This window comes from Squalius cephalus (assembly GCF_949319135.1).
Source record: "Squalius cephalus genome assembly, chromosome: 17".
In the NCBI taxonomy this organism is placed as follows: domain Eukaryota; kingdom Metazoa; phylum Chordata; class Actinopteri; order Cypriniformes; family Leuciscidae; genus Squalius; species Squalius cephalus.
In genome coordinates this window covers 3,988,147-4,006,315 of record NC_137138.1, presented here as the reverse complement: position 1 = coordinate 4,006,315, position 18,169 = coordinate 3,988,147, and the positions used below count along the sequence as shown (strand labels likewise).

At 43.0% G+C, this 18,169-nt stretch overlaps 2 protein-coding genes across 6 annotated transcripts in view; both read left to right on the top strand.

Moving 5' to 3' along the window:
- The window catches only part of LOC307144887 (uncharacterized protein), a 264,729-nt gene that overhangs the window by 131,799 nt on the left and 114,761 nt on the right, over positions 1-18,169 (top strand). The gene's annotated exons all lie outside the window — the stretch shown is intronic.
- LOC307144899 (uncharacterized protein) overlaps positions 1-18,169 on the top strand; it is a 64,359-nt gene that overhangs the window by 25,402 nt on the left and 20,788 nt on the right. The window lies entirely within an intron of this gene.

Below are 18,169 nucleotides of genomic sequence, written 5' to 3'. Positions count from 1 at the left end.
CACAGCCCGCACACATAAGGACGTGGAGAGAAGAGGAGACCACCGACAGACAGAGAGATCTCAGGAATGTCCAGCAATAGACGAGTACTGGGTCCAGCAGGCGAACAGTCCTGCACCGACCTCCACGTCTAGGTTTCCTGAACACAGATCACAGGTAGCAAAAACAGAGAACACAAACAGACAAGGAACGCTCACGCGACATGTAACAATCCACTGACAACACTGAACATTGACAGGTGAGGAAGATCAGCTCATGTGCTAATGCACATCACGAGCTGCAGAAATGGCAGGACAAAAAAACAAAACAACAGAGAGGGGCCGGTGACACACCCTGACCCGTGACAGATTATTAGGCTAACTATTATCTAACTACACCGATACGATCTAGCTAGCAATCTTCGTTGCCGGACAAACCCTAACGGTCTCGAGCAACACCAAGCGTCCCCATTTCTTTCCCGAGCGCGGAAAGCCAGTCACGTTCACCACTGTCGAGACCCCATTCTCTCACCTCTCCTCTCTTAAATGTCCTCCACTCCAAATGAAAGCAAATGTCGTCTGGTAATGTAATCCGTATGAAAGTTGCATTTCTCTCTAAAGGCGCATCCGCTTTACAGCGGAGATGGAGATATGTTTGCTGCCGACCGACACTGTTTGAACTCGTTACCTGTATAAAAGACACCTGTCAACACACTCAATCAAACAGACTCCAACCTCTCCACAATGGCCAAGACCAGAGAGCTGTGTAAGGACATCAGGGATAAAATTGTAGACCTGCACAAGGCTGGGATGGGCTACAGGACAATAGGCAAGCAGCTTGGTGAGAAGGCAACAACTGTTGGTGCAATTATTAGAAAATGGAAGAAGTTCAAGATGACGGTCAATCTCCCTCGGTCTGGGGCACCATGCAAGATCTCACCTCGTGGGGCATCAATGATCATGAGGAAGGTGAGGGATCAGCCCAGAACTACACGGCAGGACCTGGTCAATGACCTGAAGAGAGCTGGGACCACAGTCTCAAAGAAAACCATTAGTAACACACTATGCCGTCATGGATTAAAATCCTGCAGCGCACGCAAGGTCCCCCCTGCTCAAGCCAGCGCATGTCCAGGCCCGTCTGAAGTTTGCCAATGACCATCTGGATGATCCAGAGGAGGAATGGGAGAAGGTCATGTGGTCTGATGAGACAAAAATAGAGCTTTTTGGTCTAGACTCCACTCGCCGTGTTTGGAGGAAGAAGAAGAATGAGTACAACCCCAAGATCACCATCCCAACCGTGAAGCATGGAGGTGGAAACATCATTCTTTGGGGATGCTTTTCTGCAAAGGGGACAGGACGACTGCACCGTATTGAGGAGAGGATGGATGTGGCTATGTATCGCGAGATCTTGGCCAACAACCTCCTTCCCTCAGTAAGAGCATTGAAGATGGGCCGAAACACACAGCCAGGGCAACTAAGGAGTGGCTCCGTAAGAAGCATCTCAAGGTCCTGGAGTGGCCTAGCCAGTCTCCAGACCTGAACCCAATAGAGAATCTTTGGAGGGAGCTGAAAGTCCGTATTGCAGAGCGACAGCCCCGAAACCTGAAGGATCTGGAGAAGGTCTGTATGGAGGAGTGGGCCAGAACCCCTGCTGCAGTGTGTGCAAACCTGATCAAGAACTACAGGAAACATATGACTTCTGTAATTGCAAACAAAGGTTTCTGTACCAAATATTAAGTTCTGCTTTTCTGATGTACCAAATACTTATGTCATGCAATAAAATGCAAATTAATTACTTAAAAATCATACAATGTGATTTTCTGGATTTTTGTTTTAGATTCCGTCACTCACAGTTGAAGAGTACCTATGATAAAAATGAGAGACTTCTAAATGCTTTGTAAGTGGGAAAACCTGCAAAATCGGCAGTGTATCAAATACTTGTTCTCCCCACTGTGTATAAACCCAAAGCTAAAATTTTTCATATATATATATATATATATATATATATATATATCATAACTTGATTTCTAAAGCAAAGTTGTATAGGGTCATTTAAAAAAATAAAAAAAACCCTCCACACATCACTTTTGGCCACTACTGTGTGTTTGGTATCAGTGTCACATTATTGCTGTGGACTGATGAGCTCAAGTCATCACCGGTGCACTGATGCATTTTTACAGTCACCAAAAATGTTATTATTACTTTCAATTCTGCAGTTAAGAGTATTGATTTGTAGAGTGGGAGGAGCTAAAACATTTCTTAAAGGTCAGTAACAAAAAGAATACCTTTTATCGTTTGATCAACTCATCATTTAACGCCAATATATTATTTGTTTGTTGGAAAGTGTGTGTTCTCATCCTCTCTGCTGCCATCTTTACTCTTAACTAGGTTAGGATCCCTCTCCAGCGCTCTTAAATAATTTAGGAGCTGAGACCTAGTCTTAAAGGGACATTGTGTAGGAATTTCTCCCATCTAGCGGTGAAATTGTATTTTGCATTCAAACAAATAATGCTCTCCAGTACCTCGCTTTTTCAAATGCGTGTTGCATCTACGGTAGCTGTTATGTACCAAAAAGCTGTGACAGGATGTCTTATAATAGCACTTCATCGAGTTTTCCTTCGGGTGAACTGGTTTGTTATTTCAAACAAACTGAAACTTGACACAACGAACAAACGAATGTTACGGTTTTTAATAGTGCTGCACGATTAATCGTATCGCAATCGCAATCGCGATGTCAAGCCTACGCGATTATATGACGCAAAATGCTGCGATTTTATACTAAATAAACAAATTAGCGCTGTTAACGCACTTATTAATGCAAATGCTTTTAAACCATTCATGCGCGATAAGACATAAAAGAACGAGCTGCCTGTGAATGTCCTCCTGACACACACACACACACACAGATAGCAGTCCCTCCAGTTTTTCGCGATTCCGCGATCGCTGAATACAACGCAAAATCAACAAATTGTCGCATTTTTTTGCGATCCTGCATAATTCCTAATTTAACCGCAAAATAATCACAAAAATGAAAAATACCTCACAAAACATTAAATTATAATCACCCAATTGAAATATCTCTAGTTTAATTAAAGTTTCAATGCATTTTTACGTGGATACAGATGTTGCGGGGAAAGGGGAAACTCCTTTTCCTCGATTTACTGAAGCCTGTAATGTAAAACGCATTTAAACCACAATCGCCGTCCCCGTGCAACAGGGCCACACCGGGCGGCACGTCGCCATGGTTACAGATGGCAAAGAGATGCATTTTTCCTTCCTTTCCAAGTACAGGGATGCAAACAGCGCGCTTTTCGGCGCCTCCCGCTTTTTTTTGGGTGACAAATTAATCTGAAGCCTATTTCATAGCTTAATGTGAGGGACAGAAGTCTATTTACATCATTAAAGTTTACGAAAACTCGTTTCCCTCCTTTGCGGCTGTCAATCATTCTCCATTCAGTATTCAAACAGCGCGCGCGCCTCGTCCGGTTACAGCAGCATACATGCACGGTAAAACTCTCTCCAATATGATATTCACATTATAATGCTTGATCTGTAGAGAAAAGGCTGTGTATTTGCATAAAATGACTTTATTTTGTTGGAGTTTGTTGCTGTTTTTAAACGACTCGGGCTACCGTGTGCCTGTTAGATCACACACATCACAAGGACTCGTCTCGGCATCACACGCACAATAACTGGAATTTAAAACTGCGAAGAAACAAATGATCAATAAACTGCTGGACAGATAGACACTAGGATTTGTGCGCTCGACATTTCTTCGCTTTGTGCCGTGAACTTATAAATGCGCACTTGTGCAGCGCTGCACACTGACTCCATGTTGCTTTGAGCACATCATTCTGCGCCCGCGATGCGCATACGCGCTTTGTGCGCTCTGTTTTGAAGCGTTTCATATTTTCATGGTTTTGCGCACTGAAAGATTATTAAAAGCCTATATTTTTGTATACCTAGCCTGCACAATACATTTAAAATAAGCATAATTTAATTGTATGTTATTTCTGTGTAGTGTAGTGTAGGCTATATAAATATACACTTCTGAATTCTTGACATTCATATATAAATATAAAATTGTGAAATGTATGATTGCCTGATTGAATTTCAGTATATTTTCCTGCTTTTTTGTCCTTCGCCAATCACATGCCTGATTACTACACCTGCTGTTAATATTTACATAGGTCAGGTAAAAAAAAATTGCCCATAGGTTGTTTCAAAAGTTTTTCATTTGATGAGAATTTGATTAGACCAAAATAAACAAGTTTTATGCATTTTGTTTGTGATTTGTGTCATGTATGACTATTGTGCATCTGACATAATACTATTATTGTAAATGTGATGTCCTAATTATAAAATATAAAAATCGCAAATTTTTTCGCAAATTTCTGGAAATTACCACCACAAAATCAGTCATTTTGATCGCAAAAATCACACAAAAAAATCGCGAAATCCTGGAGGGACTGAGATAGACGCGCGCCAGTATCAAGTTCTCTTTCGCGGTAGAACGCCGGTTACTGGTGTAACCTTGGTTCTATGAATAGTGGAAGACCGCCAGAGACGGTCAAACATAGTGGAAGGAGTCGCGTCTCGCGAGCCATATCGAGAATCTCGTATTGATTTGTCACCTGTGACCCTGACCGATGACGTGTTGGAAGCTATATCCGCTTCATTCGCGTCACGGTCGTTCTCTGAAGTCATTCTCTCAGTCCGAGTGACCAGAGACTCTGGCGGTCTTCCACTATTCATAGAACCAAGGTTACACCAGTAACCGGCGTTCTATTTCACTGTTACAGACCGCCAGAGACGGTCAAACATAGTGGAAGACGAATACAACCAAGTCACGAGGGCCACCCACCTAGATACTGTCCACTAACACAGCAGAACTGATCAAAGGAATAGGGGCCACATTGATCCTGTAGAATCTTATGAACGTGCAAGGTGACGTCCATGTAGCTGCTGCACATATTTCGGAAAGGGGCACCCCACGTAGAGCTGCCCAGGAAGTAGCAACTGACCGAGTTGAATGGCATTTAATAGACGTTGGAACTGTCTGACCAGCCGACTCATATGCCTGTACAATGGTATCCACCACCCAATGAGACAACCTTTGCTTCGACAAGGGTGAGCCTCTCTGACAGGCATCAAAACGGACAAACAGCTGATCAGTAGTGCGCCACGAAGCAGTTTTCAACACATACTGTCGCAATGCTCTCACTGGACACACAGCTGTCTGGGAAGCCTCCTGATTAAACGCTGCAAGCTGAATGGGTTGATTCACAAAGCGATCAGACAACACCTTAGGTCGGAAAGCTGGATTCGGCCAGAGTGTAGCCTGATTGTACTCGGGCCCCCATCTAAGGCATTGTGGACTCACTGAGAGGGCATGAAGCTCACCTACTCTTCTAGTTGATGTTATAGCCAAGAGAAAAGCAGTCTTCATCGAGAGACTCTTAATATCAGCTTGTTCAAGTGGTTCATAAGGCGGTAAACGCAGGCTGTTAAGCACCATTTGAAGATCCCACTGAGTATGCATTATCCGTGCCGGTGGATTAAGACGTACTGCTCCCTTAAGGAAAGCCGCCACCAATTTCTCTGCACCAATCGATATCCCCCCCAAAGGATTCCGATGTGCTGACAAGGCTGCCACAAATACCCTTAGAGTTGCTGGGGACCGCCCAGTGTCTAATAAATGCTGTAAGAACTCCAACACTGAACTGATGGAACAAGTGACTGGGTTGACAGACCGATCTGTACACCATGAAACAAAAATCTTCCATTTACTGGCATAAGTGCGACGTGTTGATGGGGCTCTTGCATTCATGACAGTGTTTCTCACATCTGCGGAGCACTGTGAGAGCTCCTGCTCAACCCCAGGGGCCATACACATAGGTTCAATTTGTTCGGTGAGGGGTGCCAAAGCTCCCCGTTCATCTGTGATAGTAGGTCCCTCCGAACTGGCAATGGTTGTGGTGGACCGGTCGTAAGGGTCAGCAGCAGACTGAACCACGGTCTTGCTGGCCAGCAGGGTGCCACTAGAATAAGCCTGTGTTGTCTCTCCTGCACACGCCTCAGCACAGGCCAAAGAAGTGGAATTGGAGGAAAGGCATAGAGGAGGAGGTCCGGCCAGTTGTGTGCCAGGGCATCCTGACCTAGTGATCCCTGCTCCTCCTGTTCTGTGAACCAGAGCGGACAATGTGTCGTCTCTCTGCTGGCAAAGAGGTCGACTGCTGCGGTCCCATAAAGTCCCCAAATTGACTGAACTACCGCCTTGTGCAGACACCAGTCCCCTGGCTTCGGACCCGATCGAGAGAGTGAGTCTGCCACATTGTTGCAGTGACCGGGAATGTGTGCTGCCCTGATCGACAGGAAGTGCTGGTCTGCCCACAACAGCAGCACTCGTGAAAGACGAAGGCAGGGTAGAGACCTCGTGCCCCCTTGGTGATTGATTAAAAACACCACTGTGGTATTGTCGGTCCGCACCAGGATGTGCTTCCCTGACAACTCCTGTCTGAAGTGCCTTAGGGTGAAAAGCACTGCCCGCAGCTCCAGGATGTTGATGTGAGATGACATCTGCTGCAAGGTCCAGCTCCCTTGAACACCCCGGTGTTGCCACAGCCCTCCCCATCCGGAGAGAGAGGCATCTGTTGTCACCACTTCTCTGCGTGATGGGGGTGGTCCCATCGGTACACCCCCTTGTAGAAATTGTTCCCGTCTCCAAAGCCTCAGGGAGACAGAACAACTGGTTGTCACCAAAACAAGGACATGACGGTTGTGAACCGCTGACAACCGTCTGGCTATCAACCAACGCTGAAAGGGACGAAGGTGTAAAAGCCCCAAGTGAATGGCTGATGAGGCTGCCGTGAGAAGGCCCGCTAACCGTAGGAAGTGGAGATAAGGTAGCTTGCGCTGAACCTGGAACCTCGCTATGGCTCCCCGTATAGCCTGCGTCCTGCGTGCTGTGAGGGTAGCCCTCATTACTCTGGAGTCCAGCTGCAAACCCAGAAAGCATATTGACTGCCATGGAGTAAGGCAGCTTTTTTCTAGGTTTACCCTCAGTCCTAGAGCAGTAACATGCTCCAGTAGGCACTGTGTGTTGTTGGCCACTTGCTGAGGTGATCTGGCACAAAGCAGCCAATCGTCCAGGTAAGGGAGAATCAACATGCCCTCCCGTTGTAGAGGTTCTAGTGCCGCTTGCATACATCGTGTGAACACGCGGGGAGAGAGGGAGAGGCCAAATGGCAGGACTCGATATTGGTATGTCTTGTCCTGGAATGTGAACCGAAGAAACCGTCTGTGATGAGGTGCAATGGGGATATGGAAATAGGCATCCTTCAGATCCACAGACGTAAACCATATGCCGGGTTCGACTACTTGTAGGACATCCTTGACACGCAACATGCGGAAAGGAAGGTGTTTGAGACTCCTGTTCAAGCGTCTGAGGTCCAAGATTGGCCTGAAACTCCCATCTTTCTTGCGAACTAGGAAGTACTTTGAATAAAACCCCTCTGGATGGACCTGGGGGTTTACTAGCTCTATCGCACCCTTTTCCAGTAGCTTCTGGACCTCGAGAGATAGAGCAAGAGCTTGACGAGGGTCCCGAACCACTGTGGGCCGAGTGTGTGTACATAATTGGGGTCTGTGACGGAACTGAAGACAGTAGCCCTTGTCGAGTGTGTCGATGAGCCACTTGTTGTCTGTAATCCCTCTCCAAAGCTGTAGTTGAGAGGTTGAAAAGTGTCCCATCACAGACCCTGGACCATCACCGACGATGAGGAGCGGTTCCCTTATCCCTGGGGGGGCGACGATGAGTTGCCACAGGGCGAGCAGGTGGTCTACGAGCACGGGATGCCTCCCTTCTTGAGTCATACCCAGGTCGAGTTGCCTGCTGTACAGGCCTGCTGTAAGACTGTCCCTGCCTGTGCTGGAGTGGATTTGCCTGACGAACAGGCATTCGATGTGAAGGCGGTCCATAACTCACACTGCGCTCAAAGTGCTGGGACCGAGATTCCACTGCACGAACTCTGCGCTCAAGAGCTTCTTGGGCGGCTGGACCAAAAACATGCCCAGGTACCAGTGGTAGTTGACGAAGATTGTTACGGCAAACCTCTGGAAGTTTAGACTGTGCCAGCCAAACCTGTCGCCTAGCCTGTGTTGTAAGCCCAAGAGCCTTTCCACTAGAGAAAGCGATTGAACCCAAGGCCTGTAAGGAGGCCTCAAGTAACTCTGATGCAGTACCATCCGGTGGATTAGTACTCAAAGCGGAATGAAGTGCCAACAGAAGATGAGCCATGGAATTCCCCACACGACTCAAGCCTGAGACAGTATTATAAATCTTCACCAATAGATCATCTGTGCGTCTACACTCTGGGTTAGGACAGCGAAGGTTCTGTCTAAGAGCCTCATCTGGTGACACTATCAGTGAAGAAACGCATGGCTCAACTGGAGGCATGTTACCAAGGCCCTTCTCCTCAGCCTCAGCCATTGCTGCTAGTGTACGAGCCACACGATCAGGTCTGGATAAAGGAGCTGACCGAAACGCAGAAGAGACAACATCTGTGAAGTCCGGACAACTCGGCATTAGGAAATCCTCTTGACGGGAAACTGAGCGACGCAAGAGGTTTGACTGGCCTGGCCCAGGACATGGAGGATCCAAATTCCGCTTGGCAAGCGCCATCTTGAGTGTGTCCTGCAGAGAGAAAACCACTGAAGAAGGCGCATCCTGAAGGCTAGAACCCTCATCACTATGAGAACGCTGGAACTCGGAATGTGAGGGTATGGTCTCCTGTATGGGCGTATAATAATCCTGTTCCTCCCGGTCTAAGGAGTCAGAGGCCGCAATAGATAAGGTGTCCGATTCTCTTCTGGAAAAGCTGGACGCCGGCTCACACCTGGGCAAGGGAGGAGCTAAGACACCCATATTCCCCTCACTCATATTCTGACGGGTAGGGGGTACAGATAATAAGGCCTTAATACCCTGAACAGCGTTCGCAAGCTCAGCCACTTGCTGGGTCAACGTACTAGACTCCGAAGAGGTTCTCATCTTCTTCGAAGGCCTTCCAGTCCCACTGGCCACACGCTTGCTGGCCACACGCTTGCTACTCACATGTGACGCTGCCCCAACTGATGGAGCAGAACCCTGAAATTCAGGATCTAATTCAGCCAGCCGATGTCGTCTCATCTCCAAGGACATCAAACCACATTCAGGACACGGGTCTACCAAAGCCTCTCGAAGATGATCAATGCCCAGGCAAGTGGGACATTGCATATGAGCATCCATGAGATCCATTGGACCTGAGCAGATGGAACATGAAGCTGCCATAACCTCCAGACCAGTAGTTGGAAAAAATCCCTGGTCAACCAATGGGATTATAATCACAATACAGGCAGAAAGACAACAGCCACTCAAAACAAAAAAGGCTTTGCAGTTGCTACGATAAGCCTTGTCAATGTATCACCCTGGTTAACCAATGAGCATACACATAGCAGTCATTAGACAATAACAATGCTACACGCAGTCTGAATGAACCCTGGTTAACCATTAAGTTCACATGAGTACTCACCTCAACACTGTTAGTAGTGATCGTTTCCAAACAAACCCTGTTTAGGCAATAAACAATGCTACACGCAGTCTGAATGAACCTTGGTTAACCACTAAGTTCACGTGAGTACTCACCTCAACACTGCTAGTAGCGATCGGTCCAAACAAACCCCTGGTCAACCAACGGGTATAATGTTATGGTCCGATGCACGCGATCCAAATATAATCCAATATAATCCAAATATTTCTCCCGAGACACAGCCGTAGCGGGGAGCAGTTGCTCACCAAAAACGCTGTGCACGCTCGAGCGAGATCTCTTCGCGAGAATGACAAAGAGAACGACCGTGACGCGAATGAAGCGGATATAGCTTCCAACACGTCATCGGTCAGGGTCACAGGTGACAAATCAATACGAGATTCTCGATATGGCTCGCGAGACGCGACTCCTTCCACTATGTTTGACCGTCTCTGGCGGTCTGTAACAGTGAAATAGAACTAACAACATGATGCCAAAATGAACGTGCTGCCTGTCCTGACTGTGACAGAAAGACTCGCGCTAATATCGTGCGTGCGCACAAAACAGCATGACAGAATACAGTTCTCTTTCGAGCTTTAACGAACAATAACACACACAATTATGCCAAAATGTCATAACATAAGAGTAGTCTTATGATGAACATGAAGAGTTGTGATGAAAGAATGAGGCGCGTGTGAGATCCGCGTCTCTGACAGCGGCTGGTCTTAAAGGGACAGTACAGTAGCCACTAATGTCGCTAAAGTTATTCTTTTTTATTTTTTTATTTTTCTATATATATATATATTTTTTTAATTATTATTTTTCTTTACCCCTGACATGTATGATTATATGTACTCTTGTATGTAAATTATGTTTTGTTCTTGTTAAAATGCAATAAAAAAAAAATCTGTTGCTAAAGTTAATCAAAGAACAAAGGGAACAGAGAAAAACACTCACTGCTCTTGACTAAAGAACTTTTTTCTTTAGGCTGATTATCACTAATCTGTGTGTGCATTTATTTTCCTTGAGAACCAAGCAAGTTGACTCATGAAACCATTTGTTTATTATATCGCATATCGCAATCGTAATCGCAATATTGACCTCAATTATCGCAATATGACATTTTCCCCAAATCGTGCAGCCCTAGTTTTGAACAAACAAAACTTACAACCTTGTTTTTAGGGCCTTCTCTAATTTACTCAATAGCTGCTATTCATCAAAGAGCCTGTTTAACTTTTAACTATAAATGTTCTACTGTCTATATAATAAAGTACACAACCAAGCAATGAAAAAAAGCTTGTAATTAAGACCGTAACATTGACTTACCTGTCGAGAAGAAAGCAGACAATTTTAGCATCTCTTTTGAAAGCTTTCTCCTGCATTAGCTATCCCGACATTAACCCTTGTTTTTTTGTAATCTCCGGTCACGTTTCCTTTTACGGTCTATGTTGGGACTTTTTCGACGACAAGGACTCCTTTTCCTGTGACTCAGCATATGTATGGACTCCTCCATTATAAATAACCGTGCAGTGCAGCCTTTTAAACTTGCCGGGGCAGTGACAAGCGTCTCTCACTGCTCTGCTCCTCCGCTTCTGCTGGTTTCAGTCACGTGACGCTGGCTCTGAACGAAAACGCGTTGGCCTAGTACTTTTTGTCCCTCTCTGCTATTATAGTTTTTCAAGATGGCGGAACTATATGGAAGCCTCCGTGGACCTACCCGTCCTATGTATATAAAGATAATAAATTCTTCGTTTATGAGGATAAGTCAGATAATTAGCAGAGGTATTTGTACACCATTGAGGACATATTTATGAATAAAAATATTGATTTTAGATAATAAAATACCTAAAAACCTACAGATTGTCCCTTTAACACTTAGAAACCTTTATGATTCACACTTATAAGTTTAGGAATAAGAGTAGAATTATGACATTCTTAGAATTTTGACACACTAAAGACTAAAATTTTACTCTTTATAGATTTGACACCTGATATAGATTTTTCTCAATAAAAATAGTCTGATAAGCACAGTGAATTAATTCAGTTAACTTGTTAATTAAAATAAGTTCATTTTCATTACTTTTTTGGACAAAATTATGTAACATATAACAATATAGCTAATGTAAGAGCCTAAAAGACCGTAAACCTTATTTCAGAAATAGATAGCAGCTGTAAAACAAGTATCAATTTGATCTTCTCTCAGTGATGTGTTTTTCAGAGTCCATATTATGAGAGGAATCGCTTCTTTAAATATACATGGAAAAACAATCGATGAAACATTTTTTTCAAAAGAAATAGGCTAAAGAATAGGCTAGGCAAGTTTATCTATATAGCACATTTCATACACTATGGCAATTGAAAATGCTTTACATAGAAAGGAATTAAAATGTCACGCTATGGCATATTGTAAAATTTCAAACAGTGTTTACTACTACTGGTTCATTAGCAATGCTGAATACAATGTTAAACCCCTTGATTTATTGTAAGCTAAATTAAACTATTATTCATTACCTAAATAAATCACAAGATTTATTCATTTTTTTTCTCAACTTTTCACAATGTTCAGAGAGTGATTCAATCCAACAAAGTTGTCAATATGTTCTCAATGCATCACCTCTAAACAGCGAGACTAATATGAATATGCATCATATGATATATAAATGATATTTGATAGACTATTGTTTCCACTGTTTCACAAATGCCTCATATGTACAATAAAAATAATCAAAACACATCCCTTCATAAATCATGGTGGTTTATGGCAACACACTAGTTTTCTGAGCTATTATTCTTGTACATCTGTATGAGATGACCATGCACTGCTTGAGCGATGACACTGACACAAGTATTTTCACATTGTTGCTTTACTGTTCAGTTCATCTTGTATACAGGTAACACTCAGTGTTTACTGCGCATGTGCAACACAACAGAGGATCAATACGGGTGTCGGAAGAACAAAACATGCATCACTGAGAATTCAATTCACAACCATTTTAACCAGTTCCCCTTCTCAAACAATCAAACTTCAATAGTAATTACTGTATTAAAGGTTATTTCATCATTTGCTTATTTACAAGTTATGGAAGTGAACTTTGCTCTCTTAGACAACTTTGGGCAACGTTTTTTCTCATGTGTCTGCAGACTAGATGATTGGGTGAAACTCTTCCCACATGTAGAGCACTGGTACGGTTTCTCTCCAGTATGAACTCTCTCATGATCTTTCAGGTGTCCTGACTGAGCGAAACTCTTTCCACAGTGTGAACACTTGTACGGTTTCTCTCCAGTATGAACTCTCTGGTGTTTTATTAAGTTGCAGGATATATTAAAGCTCTTTCCACAGTCAAAGCACATATAAGGTCTCACACCAGTATGAAGACGCTCATGCACTTTTAAACTTTGCATATGTGAAAAACTCTTTCCACAAAAAGAACAAAAGTGAGGCTTCACAGCAGCATGAGTTGTAAGGTGTCTTCTAAAGCTTGATTCAAAAACAAATGTTTTATCACACTGATCACAGCTGAATGATCTCACTCCAGAGTGACGGCGCAGATGATTATCGAGAGAGCTTTTGTAACCGAAACTCTTTCCACACTGAGAGCATGTATAAGGCCTTTCTCCAGTGTGAATTCTCATGTGTCTCTTAAGGCCTGATTTACATACGAAACTCGTTCCACACTCAGAGCAGGTGAAAGATCCTTTGACTCCAGATTTTCCAGCTTGTTTCTGTGTGAAATTCTCTTCAGTCTTTGAAACGACTGCATTTCCATCTTCATTTGTGAAATAATGAGGATTTTGAAACTGATGCTGTTTGTCTTCATTCACTTTCATCAGGTCTAAAATAAAAAAAAATCAATTCCCATAATTCAATAAAAGGATAAATGAGAAACAAAAATAAATAGCAAAATCTCAATTTCGCACAAATCCAGTTTACCACTGAGCCTACTAGTATCTAGTTTTAGATGTTATTTTTATATGTCAGTTTTCATCTTAATGTTCCTCATCAGTCATTAAAGAGAATGAAGGAAAACACCAACCTATTTGTTCCTCTGTATCTTCATCTTTTATTCTGCAGGGTTCTTCCTTAATCTCCATCTTTACAATAGTATGTCAGTAGTTTCTCCTGGAGTAATTCCTCCTGCTTGCTTCTTCTTCTCCTGTGGGAAGATGGGAATATTCCCCAGCATTTAAACTCTCATGAACGGCTGTGGGAGCTTCACTGACTGAAGGAGTGAATTGTGGTCGTTGTTGCTCATTTAGCAGATGATCATCACACTTACAATCACTCGCAATTATCCAGGTGCAAATAGTCATTTAGAAACAATTCATGATTACTGAATTTACACTTTGGGCTTAATAATCAAGCCTCATTTTGACTTTGTCCCTCATGATCCATGTACTTTTGCGTCCATTCCTTTTTCCTTTTTTAACCAGTAATTGAAAAATGAAAAATGAATTGTTGTTTTATTTTTAAAGCGCAAAGTTGATTATGTCGGGTAGGTCTGGTGTATAGAGATGAGGACTCAAATGCAGTGATGAGAAGTGAAAAGTTTATTAGTAAACTTCGTGAACAATATAAAGTTCAGTGACACAGTGAAAAAATGTTAAGCCTCTCTGATTGGTGGTTCCTGAGAGCACAGCCCGCACACATAAGGACGTGGAGAGAAGAGGAGACCACCGACAGACAGAGAGATCTCAGGAATGTCCAGCAATAGACGAGTACTGGGTCCAGCAGGCGAACAGTCCTGCACCGACCCCCACGTCTAGGTTTCCTGAACACAGATCACAGGTAGCAAAAACAGAGAACACAAACAGACAAGGAACGCTCACGCGACATGTAACAATCCACTGACAACACTGAACACTGACAGGTGAGGAAGATCAGCTTGTGATTGTGCTAATTGCCCACATCACGAGCTGCAGAAATGGCAGGACAAAAAAACAAAACAACAGAGAGGGGCCGGTGACACACCCTGACCCGTGACAGATTATTAGGCCAACTATTATCTAACTACACCGATACGATCTAGCTAGCAATCTTCGTTGCCGGACAAACCCTAACGGTCTCGAGCAACACCAAGCGTCCCCATTTCTTTCCCGAGCGCGGAAAGCCAGTCACGTTCACCACTGTCGAGACTCCATTCTCTCACCTCTCCTCTCTTAAATGTCCTCCACTCCAAATGAAAGCAAATGTCGTCTGGTAATGTAATCCGTATGAAAGTTGCATTTCTCTCTAAAGGCGCATCCGCTTTACACCGGAGATGGAGATATGTTTGCAGCCGACCGACACTGTTTGAACTCGTTACATGTATAAAAGACACCTGTCAACACACTCAATCAAACAGACTCCAACCTCTCCACAATGGCCAAGACCAGAGAGCTGTGTAAGGACATCAGGGATAAAATTGTAGACCTGCACAAGGCTGGGATGGGCTACAGGACAATAGGCAAGCAGCTTGGTGAGAAGGCAACAACTGTTGGCGCAATTATTAGAAAATGGAAGAAGTTCAAGATGACGGTCAATCTCCCTCGGTCTGGGGCACCATGCAAGATCTCACCTCGTGGGGCATCAATGATCACGAGGAAGATGAGGGATCAGCCCAGAACTACACGGCAGGACCTGGTCAATGACCTGAAGAGAGCTGGGACCACAGTCTCAAAGAAAACCATTAGTAACACACTACGCCGTCATGGATTAAAATCCTGCAGCGCACGCAAGGTCCCCCTGCTCAAGCCAGCGCATGTCCAGGCCCGTCTGAAGTTTGCCAATGACCATCTGGATGATCCAGAGGAGGAATGGGAGAAGGTCATGTGGTCTGATGAGACAAAAATAGAGCTTTTTGGTCTAGACTCCACTCGCCGTGTTTGGAGGAAGAAGAAGGATGAGTACAACAAGAACACCATCCCAACCGTGAAGCATGGAGGTGGAAACATCATTCTTTGGGGATGCTTTTCTGCAAAGGGGACAGGACGACTGCACCATATTGAGGAGAGGATGGATGGGGCCATGTATCGCGAGATCTTGGCCAACAACCTCCTTCCCTCAGTAAGAGCATTGAAGATGGGCCGAAACACACAGCCAGGGCAACTAAGGAGTGGCTCCGTAAGAAGCATCTCAAGGTCCTGGCGTGGCCTAGCCAGTCTCCAGACCTCAACCCAATAGAAAATCTTTGGAGGGAGCTGAAAGTCCGTATTGCCGAGCGACAGCCCCGAAACCTGAAGGATCTGGAGAAGGTCTGTATGGAGGAGTGGGCCAAAATCCCTGCTGCAGTGTGTGCAAACCTGGTCAAGAACTACAGGAAACGTATGATCTCTGTAATTGCAAACAAAGGTTTCTGTACCAAATATTAAGTTCTGCTTTTTTGATGTATCAAATACTTATGTCATGCAATAAAATGCAAATTAATTACTTAAAAATCATACAATGTGATTTTCTGGATTTTTGTTTTAGATTCCGTCACTCTTCACTTCCGTCAGTTGAAGAGTACCTATGATAAAAATGAGAGACTTCTAAATGCTTTGTAAGTGGGAAAACCTGCAAAATCGGCAGTGTATCAAATACTTGTTCTCCCCACTGTGTATAAACCCAAAGCTATATATATATATATATATATGTATATATATATATATATATATATCATTACTTGATTTCTAAAGCAAAGTTGTATTGGGTCATTTAAAAAAAAAAAAAAAAAAAACCTCCACACATCACTTTTGGCCACTACTGTGTGTTTGGTATCAGTGTCACATTATTGCTGTGGACTGATGAGCTCAAGTCATCACCGGTGCACTGATGCATTTTTACAGTCACCAAAAATGTTATTATTACTTTCAATTCTGCAGTTAAGAGTATTGATTTGTTGAGTGGGAGGAGCTAAAACATTTCTTAAAGGTCAGTAACAAAAAGAATACATTGATTAATCTTTTATCATTTGATCAACTCATCATTTAACGCCAATATATTATTTGTTTGTTGGAAAGTGTGTGTTCTCCTCCTCTCTTCTGCCATCTTTACTCTTAACTAGGTTAGGATCCCTCTCCAGCGCTCTTAAATAATTTAGGAGCTGAGACCTAGTCTTAAAGGGACATTGTGTAGGAATTTCTCCCATCTAGCGGTGAAATTGTATTTTGCATTCAAACAAATAATGCTCTCCAGCGCCTCGCTTTTTCAAATGCGTGTTGCATCTACGGTAGCCGTTATGTACCAAAAAGCTGTGACAGGATGTCTTATAATAGCACTTCATCGAGTTTTCCTTCGGGTGAACTGGTTTGTTATTTCAAACAAACTGAAACTTGACACAACGAACAAACGAATGTTACGGTTTTGAACAAACAAAACTTACAACCTTGTTTTTAGGGCCTTCTCTACTTTACTCAATAGCTGCTATTCATCAAAGAGCCTGTTTAACTTTTAACTATAAATGTTCTACTGTCTATATAATAAAGTACACAACCAAGCAATGAAAAAAAGCTTGTAATTAAGACCGTAACATTGACTTACCTGTCGAGAAGAAAGCAGACAATTTCAGCATCTCTTTTGAAAGCTTTCTCCTGCATTAGCTATCCCGACATTAACCCTTGTTTTTGTAATCTCCGGTCACGTTTCCTTTTACGGTCTATGTTGGGACTTTTTCGACGACGAGGACTCCTTTTCCTGTGACTCAGCATATGTATGGACTCCTCCATTATAAATAACCGTGCAGTGCAGCCTTTTAAACTTGCCGGGGCAATGACAAGCGTCTCTCACTGCTCTGCTCCTCCGCTTCTGCTGGTTTCAGTCACGTGACGCTGGCTCTGAACGAAAACGCGTTGGCCTAGTACTTTTTGTCCCTCTCTGCTATTATAGTTTTTCAAGATGGCGGAACTACATGGAAGCCTCCGTGGACCTACCCGTCCCATGTATATAAAGATAATAAATTCTTCGTTTATGAGGATAAGTCAGATAATTAGCAGAGGTATTTGTACACCATTGAGGACATATTTATGAATAAAAATATTGATTTTAGATAATAAAATACCTAAAAACCTACACATTGTCCCTTTAACACTTAGAAACCTTTATGATTCACACTTATTCTTAAGTTTAGGAATAAGAGTAGAATTATGTCATTCTTAGAATTCTGACACACTAGGCTAAAGACTAAAATTTTACTCTTTATAGATTTGACACTTGATATAGATTTTTCTCAATAAAAATAGTCTGATAAACACAGTGAATTAATTCAGTTAACTTGTTAATTAAAATAAGTTAATTTTCATTACTTTTTTGGACAAAATTATGTAACATATAACCATATAGCTAATGTAAGAGCCTAAAAGACCGTAAACCTTATTTCAGAAATAGATAGCAGCTGTAAAACAAGTATCAATTTTATCTTCTCTCAGTGATGTGTTTTTACATAGAAAGGAATTAAAATGTCACGCTATGGCATATTGTAAAATTTCAAACAGTGTTTACTACTACTGGTTCATTATGCTGAATACAATGTTAAACCCCTTGATTTATTGTAAGCTAAATTAAACTTATTCATTACCTAAATAAATCACAAGTTTTATTCTTTTTTTTTCTCAACTTTTCACAATGTTCAGAGAGTGATTCAATCCAACAAAGTTGTCAATATGTTCTCAATGCA